We start from the raw sequence: 17,365 nt of genomic DNA, 5'->3' as shown, positions 1-17,365 counted from the left end.
CAGAGTGTCAAGTATCTCGTTCCATTAAGCCATTTATTCATGTCACAGTAACACAGAAACAGCCCAAGCTGGTACCTCCAAGGAGGATCCCTAACCAAGGAACCCCTGGGCTTTTACACCCTCATAGTCTATCTGCGCACAAATCTTGCTCTTCCTCCCAACTCTTCAGCTTCTCCCCTCCTCTCCATGTCCCTCCACCCCACTGGCATCACTGGTCTTCATTTCTGTTGTATCCAAACAGTTAGCGATTCCCAGCTCCTGCTGTGTCCTTTGTTATCCCAAAGGTTGGTAGCTCATGGCCTCTTGTCTCAGGCTCCCATCAAGAGCCCAATCTACATTTCAATTTCCACCTCAATCTGCACCTTGCAAACTGAGCTACCTGGACCAGATGTATTCCTCAACAACAGGCTGCCCAGGGAAGTGCTTGAGTCACCAATACTTAGAGGTATTTAAAAGACCTGTAAACATAGTACTCAGGGACATTAACCCAACACTTGACAGTGTTGGGTTAATAAATAGACTTGATGATCTTAAGGGTCTTTTCCAACCTAAATGATTCCATGATTCTATGGCATGTCCAACACTTAGGTCCAGAATTGAAATCTACCTTTAAATCAGATTGCTTCTTTATAAAGAATATTTTATACATAAGATGCTTTTAAAGTATGGGCACTTCATGTTTTTTCAGTTGATTCAGGTTTTACATTGACAATGGCTAATACATTAGACCATCCTAGTAAGTGAGTTTTCTCTGCTTTCAAGTTTCACATTATCACCAGGACATCAGTAAGTGTTGAAGGGCGATCAATCAGTATTTCTACTTCTACCTGGTAAACTGAGTGATTATGTAAATGTTTTGTTATCACAGTCTAAAAACTGTATCTGAAAGTTTTCTTTGATAGAATTAATTGGTTAACATTAGGACAACTAAATAATGCAAGATAAACATGGCTGCAAAAAACCAAGGAAAGAAATCCCCTCTGATGTAACTTATTTTCTCTCTTCATTTATAATTTTAAGATCTCTATCGGCATAATTTTTGGATAAACAGGTGATTTTTACTTTATTTTTCATGCTGTAGATGCTCAGAACCTGATCATTATGACCATTATTATTTCTGTATTATTATTGTTTATTATTATTATTACAATTTAACTACTTAAAAAGCATTTCGGTTTTGCAATTTCAAAATAGCTTGTAGGCAATGTCACTCTGCTACCGACTCATTGACAACTTACATCTTCATACTTTGCCTTGTGACATCTCTTACAGTAAAAATATACTAATTCTAGTTTTATTCACAGGATCAGCAATTGGGTACAGTCTCCAGGGGAAAGAGTTCAGATACTCAACTAGTCAAATACTGCCATCAGCACAAAGTTTAATTGTAGAAAAGGTGTTCTGTGGCTACCATGTTTAAGTCATCTTCGAGCCATCTTCTTAAAAAAATGACAATTTTGTTCTGTTTTGCAGACTATTTTATATAGTGTATTTACAGTCGGAAAACTCCATAAAAGAGTATGGCATAATAAACACTTGAAGAAAAGTACCAAGATCAGTGTTTACAGAGCCATAGTGCTGTCTACTCTTTTATATGGATCCGAATCATGGGTCATCTACTGCCACCACTTGCATCTCCTAGAACACTTCCATCAACGCTGTCTCCGTACAATCCTAAACATCCACTGGTCAGATTATGTGACCAATACATCTGTTCTAGAACAAGCAGCAGTAACAAGTATTGAGGCCATGTTGCTGAGAACACAGCTGCGATGGGCAGGGCACGTCTCCAGGATGAAGGACCACCGCCTCCCTAAGATTTTGCTTTATGGTGAACTTGCCACCGGCTGCCGCAAGAGAGGAGCCCCGAAGAAAAGATACAAGGACTCCTTGAAACAACATCTCAGCCTTGGCCATATTGATCACCATAATTGGTCTACTCTGGCCTCCAATCAGGAGGCCTGGAGACACACCATCTATAATGCTGCTGCTTCCTTTGAGAATGCACACAGGATCACTCTCGAGGAGAAAAGACAATGCAGAAAGAACCATGTCTTGCAGAATATACCACCTAAGGAGTCTTTCTGCTGTGCCTTTTGCAACTGGACTTGTCTATTTCGTATTGGCCTTATTAGCTACCAGCGTGCTTGTAACAAATGTGGATAGAGCCTTTCCCAAATCTTTGTTTGGGAAGCCTAGCCATGATAACAGGGAAACTTCCTTCTTTACCATCTTCACCTAATTCCACTCTTTGTCAAATGCTGTCACAAAACTTAACCTTTTGTTATGAGTAAGAGTGAATCACTTCTTCAAAACTGAATTTCAGTTCTCAAATTCACAGTCTGGCTGAGGAGATATAGCTGTCACACCTCTATTACACATTCAGCCTCATAGCAGCTGAAATAAACAGCTTCGTAACTGTTACTCCATTTTCATGTTAAGTTTGACAATTCACTCGTATATAAGAAAGTCTACAGGACATTTTGCGCATTCCCTCCAAATGTTTTCAGCAAATCAATGCACCATAAAATATCTGAAGTAGTTCTAAGCTTACTCTACTAGTCATTAACTTATTCAACTGCTGTTCAGACACGACACAGATAGTATATAACACAAAATCTGTTCACTGAGATTGTCGATATTTGGCCTTATTTTTGTATCTTAACAGGACACTGGTCTGATTACCAGTAGATTTATTTGTATTGGTTAGTAAATGAAGTTGTTTTCCCCTTAACAAGAGAGTCAGTGAAATCAGAGGTGACATTTTCATTATTTCATTTTCTAATTCCAAAAGCAACTGATGAAACCTTAATGAGGTGGATGTTTTCAAACTGTCATTAATCTCTGCCTAAAGTTCTTTAATAGGATTATTAGTCTCAGAAAACAACAACCCAACAGAACAACTCAAACCTTCCAAACTAACCAAATAAACACCCACTCCCTCAAGTAGACAATCAATTATCAATGTGTGGGCTTCCTGCATGAATTATATGAGGCACCCCTACTCTCTTCTAAACAAAATTTGAAGGACCTGGAGTAAATATTCCTTTAACAGAATAAATAAATGGATCCAAAGTGAGTGGATATCAGTTGGGAGGAAACTCTGTGTTCGCCTATGTTTTATGTAGCTGTTTTAAAGGGAATGTCAATTAGGAATCGCACTGTAAAAGTGACAATTCATGCATTTCTGCAGCAATATATACAGTGACAATAAAATTTCCAAGATGTAAAACTTGAGCTGTTTTGTGGAACTTGATGAAAGTCTGGTGTCAGATTGGGCGAGCCAGAGAGATAGATGAAGACTGCTATGCATTGTAAGTTTACATATGAGCATATTCCCTTACTGCATTTCCTATATTCTGATGAATAGCTCTAAATAATTTGCATAATATATGTTCTGTTGCTTTTGATGCATTGAAAATACACAGTAGACACTAGTTTTAAACTTGCATGTAATGAGCTTGCTACAGGGTTGAATTTGTTGGTTTATTTATTTTATTTATTGATTGATTCTTTGGAAAAAATGACGTCAAAAGCTGATTGCTTCCAGCTATTGAATTTATAAAATATCACTTGTAGAAATGAACTTGAACAAGTGCTAAATTTTAAATCAAGATTGTGCATGTAAAATCTGTAAATATGAAAGTATAAGAGATGGTGTTATCCTTTTAAAAAACTATTTTAAAAACAGCAAGAATTTTTTTTCTTTACATGCCCATATCCATTAAAAAAGTTTCATAATGGAGGTTTCTGTTGAGGATCTTATTCATTTGTTTACTTATATTTCTGAAAGGTGCACATTTTTCTGCATCAACTTTAAAAATTAATACAGTTGTACATAAAAAAAAAATCAATACTACATGTCAGCATACATATATTATGCCTGAGTTTATTGCAGAATGAAAGATATCCTGTACAGGTTTGTGCACTATTTGAAATCTGAAATCTTTCAAATACTTTGTAATCCAGACTACATTACTCTATGCAATATTTATGCTGTGTTGAAATATGTCTTAGTTCTTTTTTTTTTTTTTAGGTTAGCCAGCAAGTGTGACATTCTATTTAAAATCTGGGCCATATTGACTTTTAGTTCTATTTGAGTTGTGATAATTTGTGGAAACTCACAAGGTGTTTTAGTCAAAATTGAGTAGACATTATGTTCCTTATAAAATTAACAAGCTGCATAATTTTTTGTTTGATCCACATAACAGTAAAACTGTATTTTGAATGTAAGTAACTCCATATAGTCATTTTTACAAGGCTAGACTTTGGCTACAAATATGACTTTAATATGCAATAAATTTTTATTTTCTTATGGTGGATTGTCTGAGGGAAGGTTGCAACCTTTTTTCTGTTGAAATCTGATATTTATTCCTAGAAGCATTATTTTTACCACATCCTCATAACTGTAAGATTGAGTGTTTTCAATTTCCTTTCATAATTTTTTATTTTCTTTCCTTTTTTTTTTTTACTTCCCTCCACTTTCCTGAAAGTGGTTAAATTTCCATTCATGATCTTTCAACTGTTGTCTGAGATCCTTGGGATCTGCTACCTGGACAAACAAAACCAAACTACAAAACCTCAAGGAAACAAATAAAACTCCCCACCTTTTATTACTTTTCCTTACATGTATTATTACTAACTCTGACTCAAAGTCATGCACTAGCCCAAATTCAAGAAAATACCATATAATGAAGCAAAATCAAAAATAAAATCATCAATATTAACTCTTGCACATTCATGTCAGATCACTTTACCCTCTAGTGGCACGAGATGCACCCTAGGTTGGGCTCTGCAGGTGTTTCAGTACAGCTGGATGATGGATATCAGCAGCAGTCAGGTCCTATGTAACAGGCAGTACTGCAATACCACACCACCAGCATCTAGACAAAGGCTTTGGTTTGCTCACCTCAGATGACACAAATATTTGAATTTTGTAGTTTGCAACATTCTTCTTTCAACCTGACAGGAACTTGTATTTTATCTAGTAATAGAATTAGTATGTCAGTGCTACGACACCTAACCTCTACTTCTAGTGTACAAAGTGTGATGACATTTTGTTCATTTGAATATGCAATAAATGCCACTGAGTCCAATGACTGTCAGTCAAGGGAATAACAAATGTTTATACGTTAAGCCATGAAAGAATTCTTTAAAAATTATTCTTTTAGATTTCCAAGTCAAAAATGTTTGACTTCAAATCCTCAAACATACAAATGGTTTTTGTATGTTTTTATAAAATTACATAAAAATTGTAATTTTTCAATATCATGGACATAATATTAGCTAGCTGGAGGGAATTAATTTGTTTAAAAGTGGTACTGGAATATTAACTGAAATCCCTGGTTAACAAGCATGTTCTTGGATGGCTTTGGAGTTTTGTTAACATGTAGGCTAAGGAAATGGAGGAAAAACGGAAATCAGAGGGATCAAACCTTTAAGTCTGAAGTAAGACTGTGAATATCTATTGGATCTAATCAGCAGAGTAAGCAAATATGGCCATTGGAGCTTGTGTCTCATCAGCTCAGCAGCATGGGATGCACTAGAGAGAAAATGGCAGCTGCTGCAGCATGCCTGACCTCCATATTTCTGGAGCAGAAGGTCTTTCTTAAAAGACATGAAAAAAGTCTAGTATCTCATGAGGCATAGAATACTGCCAAAGCTATATACGGGTGAAATAATGAAAAACTGAGAAGGCAACAAAATACCCAAACTTTTCTGAAGTTTTAGAAAGGTTTATTTTCACTCAAAAATCAAAACTCTTTCTTACAATACTTACAAATATGACTATGAAACTGCTCTTGGGAGCTAACCTATTCCTCCCCTCTTGTAAAGGTCCTCTCTTTGTGTTTAATAAAATGAAACGTGGTCTTCCCTTCACTGCTTTTTAATAAATTCCTTTTTAATAAATTGCCTGAAGATGTTCTGTGTCTGGCCTGCTGACCTGCCCCTCACCTCCTGACATAGCAAATGGATTTAGCAACACCACTGAAGAATATTTTCAATCTGAAATAATGCTCAGGCTACTGTCTGATCCAAATCCCACAGGGTGCCATGCAATTCTTAGTTCCTCTTGGGTGAGCAGAACCTTCCGTCTTTCACTGTGAACAGCTCATTTAACACATTAGAAGGTATCATCTTGCCTTGTAAAGTTCAGGGAAAAAAAATCCCAAGAAAAGAATTGATGCATTATTATAGCTCAAGGGTGTCTTACCTGTACAGAAGAGACCATTGGGCTATTCATCTTGATCAGAAAAAGAGGTGGTTCCAGGAAAAGACACTGAGAACAACTTTATCTTCTCCCTGTAACAGTATGAAAACAAGACAGGTATGATCTTCCAGCTCAGTCTGTAGCTCAGGAACAGGGAATGTTGTCCCTGGCTGTGTTACAGGCTTCCCCTGGGATCTTTTGCAGTCATTTCTGTCCAGACTGGTTACATGCTTAAATCTTTACCCGTAAAGGAACATCTGTGAATCTGTGCTGTAGATTCTCAGGATCTGAGTTTCCTAATGTAAAATGTGAATGACAAAGTCTGTCTATTCACTCCCACATTACAGTTTTCATCAGTATTACGAGAAGATGCTGCTGTGACTGAGATGATCCATGTAAATCTGCATGTTGTGTGTTTGCGTGAAGAGCTAACTCTGTGAGGGAGAGAAGAAGAAACAAACAACTGATGTATTTGCATCAGCTGGACAGGATGTTTTATCCTTGTCTTGTCTTTCAATTTTTAAAGTGTGCATTCATTTAATTGTAATGTAAAATCTACTTTAACTTCTCAGGCTTTGCAAAGCCTAAGCATTTTGGGTTTGTGACACCAACCTGAAGAGTTTTGACTTTTCTTCTTTTTCTTTTTCATTTTCCATTTTTCTTTTTCCATTTTTCTTTTCCTCTTTTTCTTTTTCCTCTTTTTCTTTTTCTTTTTCTTTTTTTTTTTTTTTTTTTTTTTTTTTTTCCTTTTTTTTTTTTTTAACCTGTTGTACTGTATCTTGATTGAATGGAGTTTGTTTTATCCCTAGCAGCATGTATGGATGCTGAACAACACTTGCACAGTGTCAAGGTTTTCTGTTTGTCATTACGCCCCCTTCAGGCAAGAGGTTGGGAAAGGGCACAGCTGGAACAGCTGACCCAAACTGACCAAGGAGATATTCTGTAGTATACAACATCACTCTCAGCAGTAAAACTAAGAGGGATCCTTTCCAAGGTAGCCATTGCTTTGACACTGCCTGGCCATAGGTCTGCTGGTGAGAGGTGGAGAGTCATTGTCTTTGGACCACCTGTTTCGATTGTGGGCAGTTTTTTCTCTTCACTTGCTAAACTAACTATCATGACCCATGAGCTTTTCTTGCTTTTGCCCCTCTGATTCTCTTCCCCACACCACTGTCAGGAAAGTGAACAAGCAGCTGGTGGGTGCTTAGTTGCTGGCCGGAGTCAAACCATCACACTTGGTGTTTACCATTCAACTGCCTGACTCAAAGATGTTTCTGATTTTTACAAGGATTTTCAGTTTCAGGACTCACAGAATTATTTTTATGTATATCACAAAAATCTGACAGGAAAATATTTAACTGTGAGTGGTGTTTTTTTTTTCTTATAGTGTGATATAAATAATTTACAGTGGCTTACATCAAGTCTAAATCACTGTAACATTGATTCCAATCTGGTGAACTAATTCTGCCCAGGATCATTTTTTTTAATTACTATTGGAACATGAACATCAATTTTATATGAATGTTTTCCAGAAAATATTTAAAATAAGCAAATAATTAAATCAGTGCATGCAAATTTGGTCCCTCTAAATCCTTTAACAATATCTACTATTTACTTTCTTAGAATGCATGTCTGAAGAAATTATGTTTAAAGTATGAATGAGTAAATATTGCTAAGCATTTTGTAGAGCTATGGTATTATTAGCATTCAGATCTGATGCTTAAAAATACATTCCTATTAGCATTCAGGCCCGAGCAACTTGTTAATAAGACTATAGGAAGAAAAAAAAAGGCCCAACAAGATAATACTCATCATATGACATTTAAGTGACTTATTTTTTGGTTTAACATATCCAAGATGACTGAAAAGTAAAATCAACACAATGGGCCTATAGGTTCCATTACTGAAAATATGCATTAATTTGAAAACCTGAATTAAGCTTTTAATATGGAACAACGGATAAAACACAGTCAGTTTTACTGAGATGAAATTTGTCTCATCTTCAGTACGAATGACTTAAGCTTGGGAAGGCTGTATATTACAGTTATTCACATGTCTTTCTGAAAGAAATCAAGTTCCATCAAACAAGGAGTTGAGATATAAACTACTCATAACAAAGTTCTCAAATTTTAATTGAGATTCTCAGAATTTCTTTCAGTGTAATTTCTGTGTATTTGCATCTATACTGTTCCTGCTAGTTTAGACTGTTAAAGTTTATTCAGCCACACCTGTGTGAACTGTTTCTTTAATGAAATACAGAGCTTTGAAAAAGTCAGAAGGGAGTTATTAAAGTAGAATTAAAAGATAGATTTCACTCACTCTTTGCAAGTCAGAGGATTCATCTGCCCGACTTTCCTTTTTCTCTCTCTACAGACTTTTGGCTTTTAATCCTTCAGAAAGATTATTTGATCAGAATCATATCAAAAAGTGTAAGCATTTATTTTAACAACACACTTGGAAAATGTATTAAAGCTCTTATCAAGCTGGCTAACTTATGGGAAAAATCCTTCTTCAATCCAATAAGGAACGAGTTTCATCACAGTTTAGTTCTATGATGAAGGCTGAAGAGAGCATAGAAAAATCACCAGGAGTCTTATGTGAAAATAAGGTAGCTGGCTTGAAAAGATTTTAGGAAAAATAAATTTTAAATTTCCAATAGCACAGAAAAAGTTTTAAGCTTTAAAACTAGTAGGTTAATGATATTCAGCTACCTATAAAAGCAATGAATTTTAAATTATAAGCAGCAAGAACAAAAAAGCTTAAAAAGATCAAAAATGATCAGTGCTGTGATGAAAACACATGTAACATTAGAGGAGACAAAAATATATATAGTAAGCAATAAAATTAGAATAGTTTAGAAAGCAATCTAGGTTTAGTTTTTCTTTGTTTAAATGGTTTTCTATGAAGACAAAATGTGAAAATATGTAGGGAAGTGAGTCTAGACATGTCGTTGGATAACAAGCTGCTGTGCCACACTGCCATACTAAAACAGATCAATGATCTAGCTACTCCAAAAACCATCTCAAACACTGATATGGACTGTAAACTGCAGAGATAGGATGCAATACAGCCAGGAGCAATTAAGAAAAATACCATTGCTGTTCATATCATCAACTTGGTGATTTCTGCCGTGACATGTAAATCTTTATATTCTCTTAGATTTTTAAATGTACGTAAACGTAACTGGGAAATGTTTGAAAAGGGACAGTGGATATGTAAACCATTCGCTAATACAGGCTAAAATGCTAGAATCTTGGATACAGTAATTTATAGTTGAAAGAACGTTTTTAAGCCATTCATAATATAAAGGAGTAAGACTCATAAGTCATAGATCTATAGCCTGAAATTTAAACATGGCCTTAAATTTTAAGAAGTACTAAGACTTTTATATTTTTGTAGTTGTGACAGGTTAAAATCACATAAAGACCATTTTTTCTCCTCTTTGAGGTGCTAAATGTTTTTGAATATAAAACCTTGAAAAATAGTTTTAGCAAAAATAGTGTCTTTGGAAAAATTTGAAGGAGAATCAATTAGTCTGTCAACTGAAAAGACAAAAACAATGTAAGAAAATTTAAAGATACAGGATGTCAAAACACATTTAATGATTTACCTGAAGGCAGATAAATATGCAAAAAATATGTCACATGTATTGAAAAGTAAACCCTGCCATTAATATGTACTGAAGCTAGAAGCATTACACCCTAGTAAAATGCTTGTCCTATACCTCTGATACTCTTTTTTTTTATAAAGCTCAAGAAATAAATTGCTTCTTTGATATCAATATATACATAAGTCTCTAAAGAAATGAATTAAATCACTGACAAGTCTAAGGTTTTAACATCAAACTTTTATATCTCTAATTGGATTTTCCAATTTGAAGTTCTGCATGGAGACCAGGGGAATAAGAAAATGTATCCCTGTTACAAGAGAAAAGAAATAATGTACCTAGTAGACTGGAGAAACTGGGAACCTTAAAAGAGTAACTCTTAAGAGAGCCAAGATCAGTGTCTGCATATGTCATTTGCCATATTATTGACTGTCTTTATTGCAAATTTTCTCAATGCTTCACTGATGAGCTGGTACACAGCAAGGTCCATACCAGACTGTCTCCTTTCTCTTGACTCCATTTGGGACTTACTCTACTCCAGAAAGTACTAGCTAAATGTACCATTAACCTGCAAGTAACGGTTGTTGATTAAAATCTATTTTGTATGAGGGAATGGGATAAAGAATGTTTTTTGTTCCAAGTTCATCTTCAATAATATTAGTTCTTATTTAAGACCATTTTTATGTAGGCTTCTGGGTCTGTCTTCTACTCCAGTACCAAATCAGGCAGCTATCATTGTCATGCTTCTGAAAAGAGTTCCTGCCATATATTAAATATATTTTTTTATGATATGAATATAAAATGCCAGTGAATGGACTAAATTAGGATTGACCTGAAAATATGAAACAAACTTTTTAAGAGAGAATCTATTCCTTTTTTTTCCCCCATAACAAAAATCTGAAAGTTCACATGGAGAAGAACATTACAACATACTGGCTTTGAATTGTATTTCGAACTGAAGTTTTGTGGTTTTTTAAACCGACATTTCTGAGCTAACTGCTTGTGGTGATCATGCTACAAATTATGTCATGTCTCTGCAACACTAACATAATATAAATGAAAGAAGTGATAAAGCCGATCTTTATCCAGTCATTATGCAAATTTACAATCAAAATAGGAATTTTAATGTTTAAATATTAAATAAGTTGTTTAAAAAATAAAACATTTCTTCTGATTATTTTTAAACTAGTTAGCAGTCCTTTCTTTTTGAATTCTAAAGATATTAAGATATAAGTACCACATGTGGTGTCACTTTCAGCCAGGTGATTCTGAGTACCGATTGCCTCAGAAACATCCTGTATAATTTGCTTTATACTTAGTTTCTTCACTACAAGCAGTATTTCTCATACTTAAAATCATGGAAAATCAAGTTAAGGAGAGAAACCAAGATGCTTCTGAATCTGGTGTGAAGTTAAAGTTCAGATACAAATTTGGAAAAAGTTCAGGCTAGTATTCAGGTAAATCATGGTTCTGTGAAGGAGTTTATGTTTTGCAAACTTCAAATATCACTATTACAGGTAAATAACATAAATTCCACAGTGGAATGAGACCATAATTATCGGTAAAACATTCCTGAGAGGTTTATTAAGAAAACTTCCCTGTCCAACCATCCAGGAGCCACTGGCAGTCACACTCCCACCACCTGAGCTGGGACTGAGGTCCCTTGGCAGCTTCACAGCCCACACTCACACAATCAGACCAGGTTTCCTTACCTGCTCAACCCCAGGCTTCCCATAGCAGCCTCAGATGCTCAGATCCTCAAAATAATTTAATCCTGGTGCAGTAACAAAATAACAAAAAAACAGCCCAAGTTGGGTGCTCCATGCTCTTTGTTCTGCAACAAGTTGACGTTTCCTGGCCTCTTGCCTGGGACTCCCACCTCAGCCTGCAGGTCTGCAGCTCCACACCAAGCTACCTGCACCATATGGATTCCTCAATAGGTTTTTGTTCAGTCTGAAGTGGTATCGGAATACAGTCTTTTTCAAGTTAATATTTGATCTGGAGATAAAATAAGATCATGTCAAATTTTATATGGAAAACCCCTCAGAACTCAGAGAGTTTAAATTTCTGGTGGTGTCCTTTGAGTCAGATCTAGTGGCAGCTTCAAGAGATCTCTAACGCCATTTGAGATTCCCTAGATTATCCCAGGTAGCCTCCTACTGACAGTTCAGAAGGGAATATGGATAATGCATAGGTTTTATGTCCTATTTGTCAACTTACAGGTATGTTGGATACCCCAGGGCTTCTCAGATGTCACTAAGTGTTTTTGCATCTGGGGAACTAAGATGGGCTGGATTGCTTTTCTCTCTCTAGTCAGTTTTGAAAGAGGAAGTAAAACACATTTGAGCAATAAGCAGCTGTAGCAATCTAGAAGGCTTTTACCACCACTCTTTTTCCTTTCAGTTCAGACTTTGCTCAATATAGCTTGTTTAATGGGAGAGAGGAAAACATAACTTCTGTATAAAAAAAATATTTTATTGTTAGTCTAGTGGTTATTTTAACAATCTAATACGGGAAATATTACTAGTTCAGGTCAAATTATTACAGAAAGGAAATAATGCTTCTCTACAGAAAAAAAGTCTCTTTGATAGCAATGATACAGTTAAAACAGTTATAGACACAGTTTTCATGCTTTTTCTGGTGTTATCCCTTCCCCTGCTCCTCTGAGTCCTAGGAGCGATTTCATTCTAGTGCTGGTGTAGGGTGAATTGTCAGCAGCAGGAATCTTTCACCAGGAAAAATATTGTTAATGTTAATGTTGAGGTTTTCTTCTTCCTCTCTCTAGGATTAACTAAGAATAATTTTAATATGTTTGCCAAAATGATGTTATAACTTTCTCTTTCTTCATTGGTCTACAACTGCATCTAATATCTGATCGTAATATCTGTGATAGCTTTTAGGTATGTTAGATACTCATTCTTTTTTCTTGTTGCCCCTAAAATCAACTTTGTCCCACTCCAGACATGCAGTTCTGTAACTGTACATGGTGAGCTATTTACAGTTATGAGGTCTGCAGTGCCTTCCTGTATTCCAGCATTTATCATCCCACTTGCGTGTTTTTCTGTGCTGCATCCCCACTTCTCAAAGATTCTGCTATCAGAATAGGTCTGCATTTTTTTACATCATTATCTTAGATCCATAAACATCTCATTCTGCATAGAAAGAAACTATTTGTCACTACTATATCTACAAAACTTTGATTGCACCATATAATGATAAGCAAAAAAATTAGCCACAGCCACCTGATCAGAAGAAAAATTGTTCTTACAGCAAAACCAAATAAAACAAAGTTGCAGGCAGGTCAAGAAAAGGTCAGAAAAAGGAATCCTGACAAACCGCAGTCCTAAGACCTTTCAAGCTTATTGCAAAGCCTGTGGCCTTTACCAATTCTATTGTATCATAGGTTACAGGATTACAGTACTTGCAGAGAAGGAAGTATTATCTCATATGTTGCATTAATTTTAGATGCATGAAATTTAATCTAGTACAAATAAAATTCAAATTTTAATTTCTTTATTTTTAAATACAGCAATGAATTTGTCATTTATGAATGGACCTGAAACCATCCTTAAAGAGAAACATATATCCAGACTATGGAATTTAAAGCACCTGACCTGTTTTCTGAATCTGGAAAGTGGAAAAACAAGTGAGACTGCTGCTATCCTGGGCTGAGTCTACCACCAGAACAAGGGAGACCTTGTTGGGAGATGGCTACTGCAGATGCCTTCTAGTTTTCTTTGTTTGGTTGGTTTGGTTGATTGATTGATTGGTTTCCTCAGATGGATGTGTCTGGCAGGTTGTGAATCCAGTCTGTATAGCTTATTTGAATCTAAGCATAGTAATATTTTTAAAGTTTATATAGATTAAGTTAAGTAATGATGCCATGGTATGAGGTTAGAATACGGCTCAAAGTAATGGTTTTCTTATTTCTGATGTATATAAAAAGCTTTCACATAAAAAATCTATATTGTAGTTTGTTTTTTTTTTCTCCTAATGTGTGTCATTTAATGGGAAATTTTGTGCCATTTTTTCAATGCATTTTTTGATGCCTCAAGCAACAAACAGAAAACAGTACTGTGTTAAGACTACTGAATCTGGTATGGTGGATGTTGGACGACTCAGGAGCAATTTCTTTATTAAATTTCCCCTGAATTGTCTCTGGGTAAATGGCTTAGTGGATGTGGGATAAATCTATCAAAGCTCACTGCTATGAAAGGACAGCAGGCATGGGGTTGTGTTATTCTTGTCTACCTTTTTAATCCTCTTGTCACAAGTAAGCAACAAAAGAAGTGTGTATTGAGCATTCCATTAACAGAAGGAATTCTGGCAAACCCTTGTTTAAACGTGTCAGAAGACAGATGACGTATCTCCAAATTTCTCCAGTTCTACCTATCATACAAAGCCTGAAGTAGACTTCAGAAAAGGCTTACCATCATTACATTTTGGCTTTGTTTAAGTTAATATATAAAGGCAGCCAGGGATTGATCCTTGGCCCTGAAGTCATCTGGAAAATACATGTTATAAACCCATATTACCCAATAGATTTTTCCTGGAGAGATCTAGCTGGAGCAAACCAAGCCTAAGATATGGATCAAAATAACAATTGAGCAGAGTGAACAGCTGCACTTCATGCACTGCATGATTGTATGCCATGGACTGTTTTTTGTCCCTAAGCCTGAGTAGCATGGCATGAGTTATAGACACCGACCTAACTCTCCCACCTTCCCAAACAGGCTTGCCATAATGCATTGCCTATTGCAAAGAGTCCTTAGCACATGTGAATGACCAAATCATAGTAAACCACTGTTGCAGAGTGGTGGCTGGCATAAACTTAATGATGGGATGTGCTTTCCTAACACTTCAACACTGTGGGCTTAACAATTGTGTGCATATATCAATGATATATCCATTTTAAGTTTCCTGGCATCGGTATAGCCTTGCAGATTTTATGCTCAAGATTTCTCCTTCCCCCTTTTACATTTAGTAATATAGATATTCAGAGACCCATGCAATATTTACCTGATTGCTTTTTTCTTTAATTTTTTGTAGCTTGGTCTAAAGCGTTCACAGTACGTTTACGAAAATACAAAATGACATACTGCTGCATATGACAGTCAAATTTTTTTTTACTGACCTAGCAGACTGTAAGACTGAGCATCTGGATGCATATTAAATCGGCAAATATGGTGAGAATCTGCCTTCTAGAAGGGATCACAGCTCAACCCTATGCTCCAAACAGAGCCCAAGTTTACAGATAAACAATACAGAAAGTAATCGTGCTTTAGACTGACACATGACTCACAGAATGACAAGCTTTCTATATTTAATCTTTGCTTAACATAGAAAAGTTTTCAACAGTGTGATTATAACTGCAACATCAAGCAACCATGAGCAGAATATTCATTTGCTTGAAATGAATGACTGATGATGCTGTTGTGGCCTCTCCCCTTTTATAGATGTTTGTCTGCATCGTAAAGGCACCATGTGGCTTTTCAGACATCTGGTAACAGCTGATCATATTCAGGACAAGGACAGCAGGACTTCTGTTTGTCCAGATTGCAACACAGCACTAATACAATGAGGAATCTTGAATTTTACTTGACTCTATCGAGTATTATAAGCCTCCTCCTTTCAGAGGCATTCAAGTATTAAATGAAAACCGGAGCCCATTTATGAATACATTGTTACAATTCTGTATATGCCGTAAAATTAAAGAGCTATTACACCAGTAACTGATTATCAAGAATGACTGCAGCCAACTGTAAGGGAACACACAAAACTGTATTCACCATTGGTTAAGTAATTTAAAAAATAATAATAAAATAAAACAAATGTCAAAACAAGTCTAAGGGTGAATAGAAGGACAAATTTCCATGGATTTTGTTGATAGATTTTGTTTGCTGCTCTGGGGCACATTCTTACAAAATGTGCTATACAGAAAAAAAGAATTAAACCAAGCTAGAATGGCTCAGGGGCCTCCCAGGGCTTTTAAAGCAATGTTTTAAAATTGTGTCTGGAAAGGGTAGCTTGGGATTCAGCATACACCCATAGGCTGTGGCAAATTTAGGCCTAATAGCTCCAAAACAATGTAAGCAAGCTACTGCAGATAATGCATCTGCCTTCTGAACATGTGTTAGCAACAGATTTTCTAATGTATAGATAATGGAAATATATATGTAAGGTTAATAAAAAGAATAAAATTAAGAGACTGAATATAACTATTACCAACATATCAGATGACATTAAATACCATCTGTCTGTTCAAGAGCAAAATATTTTCTGGTTGTTGTATTGCTTATGCATGGAGAGTTAGGGCTAAAACTTTCATAGCATTTAAAAAAATAAGACACTGTTCCTCCACTCCTCCCGAGTACTTTTCTCACAAACCTAAAACAAATTGCAGTGTTTTAATAAACTGGAACTCTGTAACCACTGTAAGAACCTCTGGTTTAGTGCCCAGTCTTAAATAAATTTAAAATTCTATTATTGGCTTCTATACATTTGACTACAAAATGGAGATGTAAGTATTGCATGTGATATATATGTATAAAAGACTAGAAAACTAGTTTTGTTAGTTACAAAATCACAAGACTGAATTTCAAATGAGGTATGTTTTCACTAAGCACTAAACTGTATTTGTGGGAAAACGAGTCATCCTCTGAATTCCAAGTAACTTTGGGAGTTAATCCTCTCAGATTCAAGTTTAAACAGTTCTAACCTGTTTCTATTAGTACAGAGAATTCTGCTGAAACAGTTTGGGTCTGGGTTTTGTTGTGTTATTTTGTTTTTTTTTTTATTTACCCATAGGTATAGAAAATTACACTTATTGAGTGCGCAAGTGATTCAGGGACTAGTCCAATCCTGAGTTAAGCCAATGAAAATTTTTCCATAGCTTTCAGTAGTGCAGGATCAGGGATATTGCATTTAGTCTGCAATGGGAATTAAAGTGTGGTCTTAGCATTTCCATATAGGCTCCAGCTGTGAAAGTCATTGTGCTGGATCACAGTATCCTTTAGGTCTCCTTAAGTTCTTTGAATAAAATGTACATTCATCTTTGTTGACCAGCAATTCTACGTAAGACACTAAGAGTAGAATTGGATCTCAGTTAAAAAAGGCACTGTTGAAATAAACTTTTCTGTATTTCTGGTGGTTCTAACTAAAATAAAGAAAGCCTTTGCTGCCTGCTGTCAAAATTACTTTTAGCCATATGATGTTGTGTTCAATTGTCAGACTGTTCATGGAAAAACTCAAACTTATTGAAATACTTAAACTGCATATATCACTAGGTTAAAACAACCACCTCTTGTACAATGGCATTCTGTTTGAGCTACAATGAGCTAAGTATATCAGCAGGATAAAAGTTGTAAGGAGATGTACCATTTTCCATTAATCATGTGGAATTGCCAAAAAAATTAGACAGCTTTTTGGGCATGCAAGCCCTACCTGCAAACCTTGCCTTGTCCTTGTTATAAAGAATAATTCATCCTAAAGGGTTTCAAAAATACATATAGAGATACAAAGACATTATCTTAGAGCCTAAGAGGTTA

At 35.6% G+C, this 17,365-nt stretch overlaps 1 long non-coding RNA gene across 1 annotated transcript in view; it reads left to right on the top strand.

The window, feature by feature from the left end:
* Positions 1–16,180, top strand: part of LOC113963761 — a 46,682-nt gene extending 30,502 nt beyond the window's left edge. Inside the window, exon 3 of the long non-coding RNA XR_003532933.1 lies at positions 13,348–16,180. This is a non-coding gene — a long non-coding RNA (uncharacterized LOC113963761). The remainder of the gene's footprint in view (positions 1–13,347) is intronic.
* The last annotated feature ends 1,185 nt before the right edge of the window (positions 16,181–17,365 follow it).

The sequence above is a fragment of the Neopelma chrysocephalum genome, unplaced genomic scaffold (assembly GCF_003984885.1).
Source record: "Neopelma chrysocephalum unplaced genomic scaffold, ASM398488v2 Primary Assembly neopelma1_25, whole genome shotgun sequence".
In the NCBI taxonomy this organism is placed as follows: domain Eukaryota; kingdom Metazoa; phylum Chordata; class Aves; order Passeriformes; family Pipridae; genus Neopelma; species Neopelma chrysocephalum.
The sequence above is the reverse complement of the archived record's forward strand: the minus strand, read 5'-3'. Positions and strand labels throughout refer to the sequence as shown.